General features: G+C 45.7%; 2 pseudogenes; both read right to left on the reverse strand.

The window, feature by feature from the left end:
• Positions 1 to 2189: 2189 nt before the first annotated feature.
• On the reverse strand, positions 2190 to 3445 carry LOC118910530 (complement factor H-like; annotated as a pseudogene).
• A 2-nt stretch (positions 3446 to 3447) lies between these two features.
• LOC130682688 (complement factor H-like) lies at positions 3448 to 5508 on the reverse strand (annotated as a pseudogene).
• Positions 5509 to 8878: the final 3370 nt, after the last annotated feature.

Here is an 8878-nt window from a genome sequence, read left to right on the forward strand (position 1 = left end):
ATGTTCATTTTTAAATCAATATATTACCTTAAACTGAAAAGACAAATGTGTGGTTACTTACAAGAGCATGTGACTTGCATTTAGTAAGCATGTGCTGTGTGTCAAGGACACCACGTTGGTCATCTCCTTCACACCTCACTATGAATAAATTTTATAATCTAATTTAATTAATAAGTGAAGTAATTGAGGTGTAGAGAAGAAAAGTGACTCATTCAAGTTCAAAACCAGTGTATAGCCGAAATGAGGGATGTGCACTTAGTTTTTCATCTGTGATTTCAACTTTGTTTGCTGAGTAGATTTGGGTTTGCAGAGAACACGGCTCAGCGAGTGTGGAGACGAGTCCAGCTAACTAGGCATCCGGACTTGGTCAGGCTGCGTCTCTCCTCGAGACTGGGATACAGGAAGCGAAATCATCCTCGAAGCTGATCCCAGACCCCCCGTTTGCTCCTCAAGATTGAGAACAGCCCCGTGGCCAGTGTCCTTCTATTCTCTTTGGTGATCTAGGGTCTGAAGAACAGCTCTTGGTTACAAAGTAAGGGAATGTTTCTCAGCCATGGCCAAGTCAGTCTTGGGGCACTTACAATACAATTCACAATTGTGCTTTCTTTAACAATAAAACTCTTTATGAAAAGGGTGGCCATATGCTGCCAATTTCCCAAGATCACCCTGGTTTATTTCTGTTGGCCTTGCCTAACTATTAATAGCATACCCTTTCCCTCTCAAAGGATGTTGAATTGGATGATAAATATTATGCTCCACCTACTTATAAACACTATTACATATGGTACTCAGTTTATATTACTATTATAAGTCAAAATACAAAATAGAGCAAATATTTAAATAACTGTGTCGATAGTTATTATATAAACAGCTTCATAACTGAATTTAAATTATTATTTATCACTGCCTAAACGAATCCTAATATTCTTTACCAAGGCTACTTAGAAACAGCCTCTGTCTCCCCACACTTTTCAGTGAAATAGAAACAGTCCTCTGTGTTCCAAAGACTCTTTCAATAATGGCAGGTCTTCGGGGACACCTGTGTTCTGAGTAATGGTCCTCAGGGCTAGCGTCCACACAGCCGGGGCCTGGAATGCTGTCATGTCCCCGTGCTCAGCTAACCTGGAACTGTGGCCTGACTTGCGGCTGCCTCCATATTCTCAGGAATCTTGGCACCGGGTATGCTCAGCTTTTTTTCTCTTCTAAATCCTGGATCAGAAATCTTGATGCTCTGGGCTACAGTCCACAGGAGAGAATTAGTAGGAAGAGAAGCAGGTATATTGCTATGGCTACAATTTGAAGGTAGCAGCATGGTTTTTAAGCACAGTGGCACCCTGGCTTCTTCACAGAATGAAACTAATTTATTCTTCTGAAAATACAGCAATGCCAGGTAATTATTAAGATGGCCCATCTTAGCATGATGATAGCCCAAGGTCATGCATTAGTTCACTGCAAAATGCCAGACTGAGTTTTTAAGAAAGAAAGAAAGAAAGAAAAGGGGAGAGAGAGGGAGGGAGGGGGTTGAAGGGAAAAAGGAAGGCAGGAAGAGAGGGAAGGAGGGAAGGAGGGAAGGAGGGAAGGAGGGAAGGAGGGAAGGAGGGAAGGAGGGAAGGAGAGAAGGAGGGAAGGAGGGAGAGAGGAAAACCCGGTTAACCTGTCTCCTCAGCCAGCCAAGCATTTGCTTTGGTGATGTTACTGGCTGGAACACTGTTTTTTCCCAGGATCCTGTCTTGCAGGTGATGAAGAATGAAACCAGCAGACAAGAGTACAGAGCAACCAGCAAAGCTCTTTTAATGAGTGGAAAGAGAAATATCCTGCTAATCAGGAGGGGCTCCAAGGGAAGATACCATCAGGGCTGTGGTGTCTGGGGTTTACATTGCCTCTTGAGAGAAGGAAATACCCCCACCCCCCACCTAACAGAGAACGGAACTAACTCACTCCTGATTGGTTGAAAGTACAATGCTTCATTTGCATACGGCATAACCTATCAGAGCAGCTGAAGTCTATCTAAGTGACTGAGTTGAACTGAGGCTTTTTTTTTAATTTATAAGGGTTCTAAATATTGTCTGCCTGCATCCTCCTATCACCTGCCTCAGTGAGACTAAAAAATAGTTTCAATTTCCTAATAGACTAATTTAAAGAATATTTGGGCTCTCCAGTATACTTTTTTTTTTGGTTTGCTAAGTTTTTAATGATGTGTTTTCAAGGAATGATTCATTCATCTTTCAGATTATAATTACATCATCCACATAACATTTAACACAAATCTGAATCATGAATAAAAAAATGCGTTAAGTGGTACTTGAAAAAATAAACAATAATTGGATTAATAATGAAAAATTTGAATACATGTACAAAACATAAGAGTGTGTTTTAACCATCTTTTTATCCACAAGTGGGATGTGTCAGTGTCCCTTCCTGACAAGTAACTCGAAATGTATGAGGAAGTGACTTTTTATGATATCCATGTTTACACATAAATTCAAGAGTATCATCCGTTTTAGAATAAATATTTTTCTGGTAACTCCATCGTAACTGAATGTTATGTTTTTCCATGATTTCTTCTGAAATTATACATGCATCTAAGCATTTTGGTGGTTCTGACCGTTCTCCATACCTACCTATTATATTCCTGCTTCCCTGAAGTTCCTAAGAGGACTGGCATTGGTACTGCACTGCTGATCTGGAGCATACACCGGTGATGAGAATGACGTAATATCTCCATTGTCAATAGGTGGAGGAGTCCTCATTTTCCTTTAGAGTCTTTGCACATAGGTGGTTGTGTCCAGGTTCCATTTAAACACATCACTTCTTTTTCCCCAAACAGGTCAAAAGGTTTTATGCATTCATAACTTACTCTGTCACCAGTTAGCTACCTATGCAACTCATTTGGTATAACAACATTTTCCACTCTGGTGGGTTCATACAGGAAACATCTCTGCATGTTGGTCTTCCTATCCATTTCCTCTTAATACATTGTACAATATCGGGCCCATCCACTTGGTAATATATTGGACATTTATAAGCCACTTGTTCTCCTGACTGACATGATTCCTTCTTTGGGCCTATGAGTATAGCATTATTAAAGCTTGGTAAGCCAGAGCTATCCATTTTTTCTGCATTCTGGTGGATGGGACCATTTTTCTCCTAAACATATTATAGATGCAGGTCCATCAATCCCAAAACCATCAGTACAGTTGTATGTAACTTCTTCTCCATATTAGTAATTGTCTAACTTGTGAGATAAAACACTGTGCAAAAGCAAAGGTGGTGGTTCCCAAGAAAGTCCTACACTGAGGTGGAGAACTCCATTTTCCCAGGTGTCATGTTATCCCATCTTCTTCAGAGATCCTGAAACCATCTTCACAAATGTAACTTTGTTTGGTGCCATGTGCATAAAGCTTGGATTCAAATGTTTCTTTCCTTATTTCTAAAGAGCTAGATAATTTAAGATAATTTAATTATTCCATGTTCTATATGAGGTGTTTGAGAACATGAGATTTTTTCTACACAACATAGTATTGACTGCCATATTCCATTTTTGCACACAATTTCTTCTGCTTCCTGAATCAGATAATTTTCTTGACAGAGAACAGATGTCTTTTCTCCATCCCAATAATTCACTGTAGTTGTCATATCTTCAGCATTGGGAATCTGAGGTGGAAGTGGGCATAATTGTTTTTCTACTTCTGTTTCTGTGCTGGTTAGTTCAGGATCCCATCTTCCATGTATGCAGACTGAGTACTTGTATTCTGATTTTCCCCTACATTTGTAACTTATAGTTATGCTCAAATTCAGTCTTAGCTGGTAGATTTGCCTCATGTACAATTAATTTTGAAGATTTACACTTCTCAGGTCCATGTGTTGCAATGCACTGAGGAAACTGGGTCCATGTGTCACTAATACATGTAATTGATCTGTGCCCAGTCATCATAAATGCTTCCCTTCCCTTGAACTCCACGGAATCTCCATGATGATGGGGAGGGGTGGGTGGCTCAGCATATCCATTATCAAGCCAGGGATATCTCCACATGCACTCTTGTCCTCAATACTCAAAGGCAAGGTTGTCCATCTTCTTCAACACATTGAGCTTTATTAAAACCTTTCAACAGAAATCTAGGATTGCAAACATATTCCACCACATCACCATGTCTATATTCTTCTTCCAGTATACTTTTCAATCCTAGGTTCCCAGCAAGCCGAGTGTTAGTAGTATCAATTCAGCCTTGAAAAAAAGCTAAGATCCTCTGATATTGTGGTTGTACAATTAGGGTAGAAAGAAAAGCATACACATCAGCCAAAGGATGCACAATGAGTTATTTTGGTGCAAAAGATCAGAAATTCATAGTGAGTTATTAGAGAAACACTTATTAGCAATATATTGGGGGAAGGATATACACAGATGCAAAGATAACCAGGAATATGTGGGTGACATGGGTCACCATATCCTATTGGTGAGTGTACCCTGTGATTGTAGAGTAGGATGGAGCCATCCATGTAAGAAATGGCATGAATGACTTGGCGGGGTTCAGAAAGGAAAAATTGAGATGAAGTAAAGCCTGAAAGAGGAACCAGAGGGTGCTAAGAGTTCCTTACTCTTCATGTATCAGCAAGAAGGTGAGAGGAGGCCTCATAACAGGCTTGATGAGATCAACAGTCTCAGGGAGGGGAAGGGCCCGCCGAGAAAACAAGACAGCGTTGCATGTGGCTGCTTCCGGTTAACCCAGGGAGGGATTTTTCTGCCAGGATAGATTTTAATGAGGGTGCGACTGATGGAATCCAGAGTTCTCTTCTGCAGGAGGACTTCATCCTTTGCAGGGTGCTCGGGGTGGGCTGAGGGAGACCCTTCCTGCCACTGTCCTGTGTGATCCTTCGGTGCCCCGTGGGTGTGTGGCCACAGGCAGCTGCTGCCCCCTCTGCCCTCGTCACGTTTACGAGCATCAGTTCCCTTTTGGGCCATACTCACTACTTTGGCATACTTAGAAGCTTTTTCCTTTGGATGCTTTTCATAGGACTTTTGCATTTTGTTGTAGTAATGCTATTTTAAAGCATTGAAACTATATCATCATCTCCTCCAGGTAAGAATGATGTTGAAATGCATCCATCCCCTTTTTGCTAAAGCCCATGAAAACTAATGGAAGCAATCTTCACAAAAATCACGAATCCACCAGGACACAGAGCGCGAGAGGGGGCAGCACTCCGGGGCGGAGCCCGCAGGGAGTAGGAATGCCGGCAGAAAAGTGAGGTCCTAGGCCAAAGTGAGAAGGTGCAGGGTCACTGTACCAGTGAGGCGCTCCCAGGTACTCTGGGACCAGGAGGATGTGGGCAGAAGTGAGGAGATGGTCTGGAGGCTGGCAGCCACCACAATCTGGCATCTGTGCCACTCACAGTGCCCATCCACCAGAGTGGATGTCTGTCCTCACCTGTGTTAGTACCTGGTGGCTTCCACCGGAGACCCGTGCACTGCAGCCTGAAGCCCATCTGGGTGGCAGGGAGATGCGGGGCCATGTGTCCCTGGATGCCAGTGGTCCAGGAGCCCAGCACCGGATTCCCAGGGCAGGCAGGACCCTGATCCTACAGGAGCAGCTGTGCCCCTCCAAGGAATGTGACAGCTCTGAGGAGAGCATCAAGATATTAATCCTGGAGTTTTGCCAAATCACTAACCTCAAGATTAAAGCATTATTTCCAAGGCTTATATGCTTCAGTTTCTTGTTTCTACATTTCCCTCTTTAACACATCTGGGATTTATTTAGGTGTGCAGACATGTCTTTATAGTGTTACTGTGTTAGAGACGGACCCTCCGGTAAACATTGTGGTGAGCATGGTGGTGGAGGCAGATGAGAGGGTGTTTGCAGAGAGTGAGCCTTGATGGGAGGCTCGTGCAAATTAAGTCTTGTTACTCAGCTCCTGGGGATCACCAGAGGTTACCAAAGTGCAGGCAGAAAGTAGCCAAGTTGACTGAAATATTTATTTTCAGAAAACCTCTTGCTGCTCCAGCCCCTGGTAAGCAGGTCCTGTGAAAGCAGGCCATTGGCCAGGGAGGCAAGAGGCAAGGACATTTCGTGCAGAACCTCTGAACTCAGCAGGAACACTCGCACCACGAGGGGAGCGTCAGTGACTTTCTGCCTTTGAGAAGCATTTCCACCCCCAGTGCTGTGGGGTCTCAGGCGGTTATTTCAAGTCAGTGTTGTTCAGAATTGGGTCTGTGCCAGTGACTGGAGTCCTGTGGTAGGGAGTCAGCCTACCGGCATTTAATGTTGAAAAAGACCTGGAGGGGCCTCACTGGCAGAAGGAGGGGGAGGCTGCTTGGCGCACAAACAGCAGGGCACACGGCTCACTGTGGTCCCACCCCCTGCTTCCGACACCAGCTGGCGCTCTGGGGGCTAAGCCTCCAGGCCTGGCCCTCACCAGGCTGTGGCAAGCACCCCGGCCGCTCTGCTGGGGTCAGAGAAGGCAGCGCAGGGGGCCGAGGACCTCACCCCCACTTGGGCAGGGAAGGCCATTTGGAGGCCCAGCCAGCCCTCCCGACCCAGATATTGGGCTCAATTGTTACAAGGTGTGACCTGGGGATGGGGATTTTTAAATCAACCTTTGCTGGTATGAAGCAAAGGTTGAGAGCCTCTAACTTAGAGCATGTGTCAGTAGACTGTGGTCCATGGGTCTGTGCAGTCGCAGGCTGGTTCTTGTAAATAAACTGTTGGATATAAACACCCATTTATTTACATATTGTCAGTGACTGCTTGTCACTGTGACAGACTGTTGCCCACAAAGCCTAAAGTGGTTATCATCTGGCCTTTAGAGAGAAAGCTGACTGACCTCAGGTGCACAGGATATCACAGTTATCAAAGTCAGTATGATCCGCAATGTGACATGGTGACTTCAAAAATTCAAGTAATTTTTACTTTAATTAAAAGATAGTTCTAGAAATAAGTTCCTTTTATGTAAAGTAGTAAGTTATCCTCAGGAGCATTTTGTTCAGGTCTCGGAAGCTCCACATTTGAGGAAGTCCCCCAGGTTGGTGAGCCCACAGGAAGGCGGCTGGTACCTTGAAGGGTTCGGCAATCCTTCCCGGCACACACCGTGCAGAGGAGTCTGGTGTCCCCCAGAGGGAGGAACAAGGTGGGAGAGGAATGTGGTGATTGCCTTTAAATATTTGCAGGACTCCGGTGTGCCAGGGGGTTTAGATTTATATTATGTAACCTCACAGACAAGATAGATGCCCAGTGGATGGAAGATGTAGGTAATTAGATATGACAGTATTAGAATTTCTAACAAGAAAAATTTCCATGAGATTATTAGGTTCTTTTCCTTGAATATTCATGTGAGCTGATCCCTCTTAGCATCTTGAATGTGTGAACTTCCTCCTCAGCCTGCCCGTTAGTCAGGGAAGAGCTGTTGATATGACAAATAGATTCCAAAGCTCATCTTGTTGGCATTGCCCATTTGCCTGTGAGAGCCCCTTTCAGGCTTTCGCCCCGGATACTGACCTACGTGCATTCCCATCAATCCCATGCCCTCTGGCTTCTGGTTTCCTCCAGTGGGGAGCCCTGTGGGGGGTCACGGGGAGGAGTGGGATGAGGGTGCCGTGTGTAGTCTGACCCCCTCCCTGGGAGGTCACCTGGGGCTGGCCATGTCCATGGCAGACCGCGCCTCCTCTCTAGGGGACCTGCCTCTCACTTTGGCCTCCTGTGCCCCTCCTGCCCCTGCCCCTCCAGGCCGCGGTGGGCCTCGGTCGCTGTGTCCTCCCACAGGGGTCCTCACCTCCTGCTCCAGACTGAGTGATTGCTCCCCTTGCCGATGAACACCCCACACACCATCCCGATCTGAGTGTGCCGGTTTCTGCTTGTGTGCTGGCTGACCAGTGGATATTGGCTCAACCACAGTCAAAGTTTATTTCTCACTCACAGAATAGTTCATGGTGGGGGCACCTGCCATTCCAGAACCCAGGAGGCCATGGCTCAGCTTTTCAACACGACTGTGCCCCAGACATTGCCATCTTAGTGGGAAGGGAAAATAAAGTGTGCAGGACTGCAGGTGAGCATGTCTGCGAGCTGAACTTGGAGAAGGCACACCTCCGGCTCTTACTGCTCGCCTAGAGCTCTGTCACATGGCCTCTCTCAACACTAAGAAATGTAGTTGAGTGGGATGGGCAGGGTCCGGCTGCGTGCTCGGAACAGAGGGAGTAGATTCTGTGCGTAGCTGGCAATATTCGTCACTGGCACTGGGGCAACTGGTCGCTCTGACTGGCTCCTATCAGTAAATCGACTTCACAGGACCCATGTCAGGTCGACTTCACAGGACCTCTGCTGTGTCAGCCTGTAAATCTACATAAGATCCCTTGTATGGAGCCACTGCATCCAGTCTCCACCTGTGACTGGCCATTTTGTGCAGGAATAGAAATCATATTGGAAAACAGACCATGTGCAAAGACGATGGAATTTCTGAACACATTTTAACTACTTCTTTGGAGTTCATGTTCCCCTTGCTTTAGATCAGCAGAGCCGACAAACCCCATGGCTTGGAGGGGCCAAGGGTCTCCTGCGGGATTGACCTTGAAGCCAGTCAAAAAGGCCAAGTCCAGTGTGCTGGCAGAGGCATTCAGAATGTCAATGCACAGATATAAAATGAGACTTCTGAACAGAAATCTTCAATGCCAGAGATCTTAACAGTCACACTGGAGTGGAAATTGAACTGCGTCTCTGCACAGCCAAGTGAGAACAGTGGGTAAATATGGCCCTGCATGCCCGAAAGGCTCCTGTGGAGGAGGCAAGCTGGTGTAGTGGGGTCTGTTGGTGCTCTGCTCCGATCTCTTGTACCAATTGGTGTCTCCAGCTCTCAGCAGATAAGAGTATTGAATCCTAGCCCAGAGGTCCCTGGA

This window comes from Manis pentadactyla, chromosome 2, assembly GCF_030020395.1.
Source record: "Manis pentadactyla isolate mManPen7 chromosome 2, mManPen7.hap1, whole genome shotgun sequence".
In the NCBI taxonomy this organism is placed as follows: Eukaryota; Metazoa; Chordata; class Mammalia; order Pholidota; family Manidae; genus Manis; species Manis pentadactyla.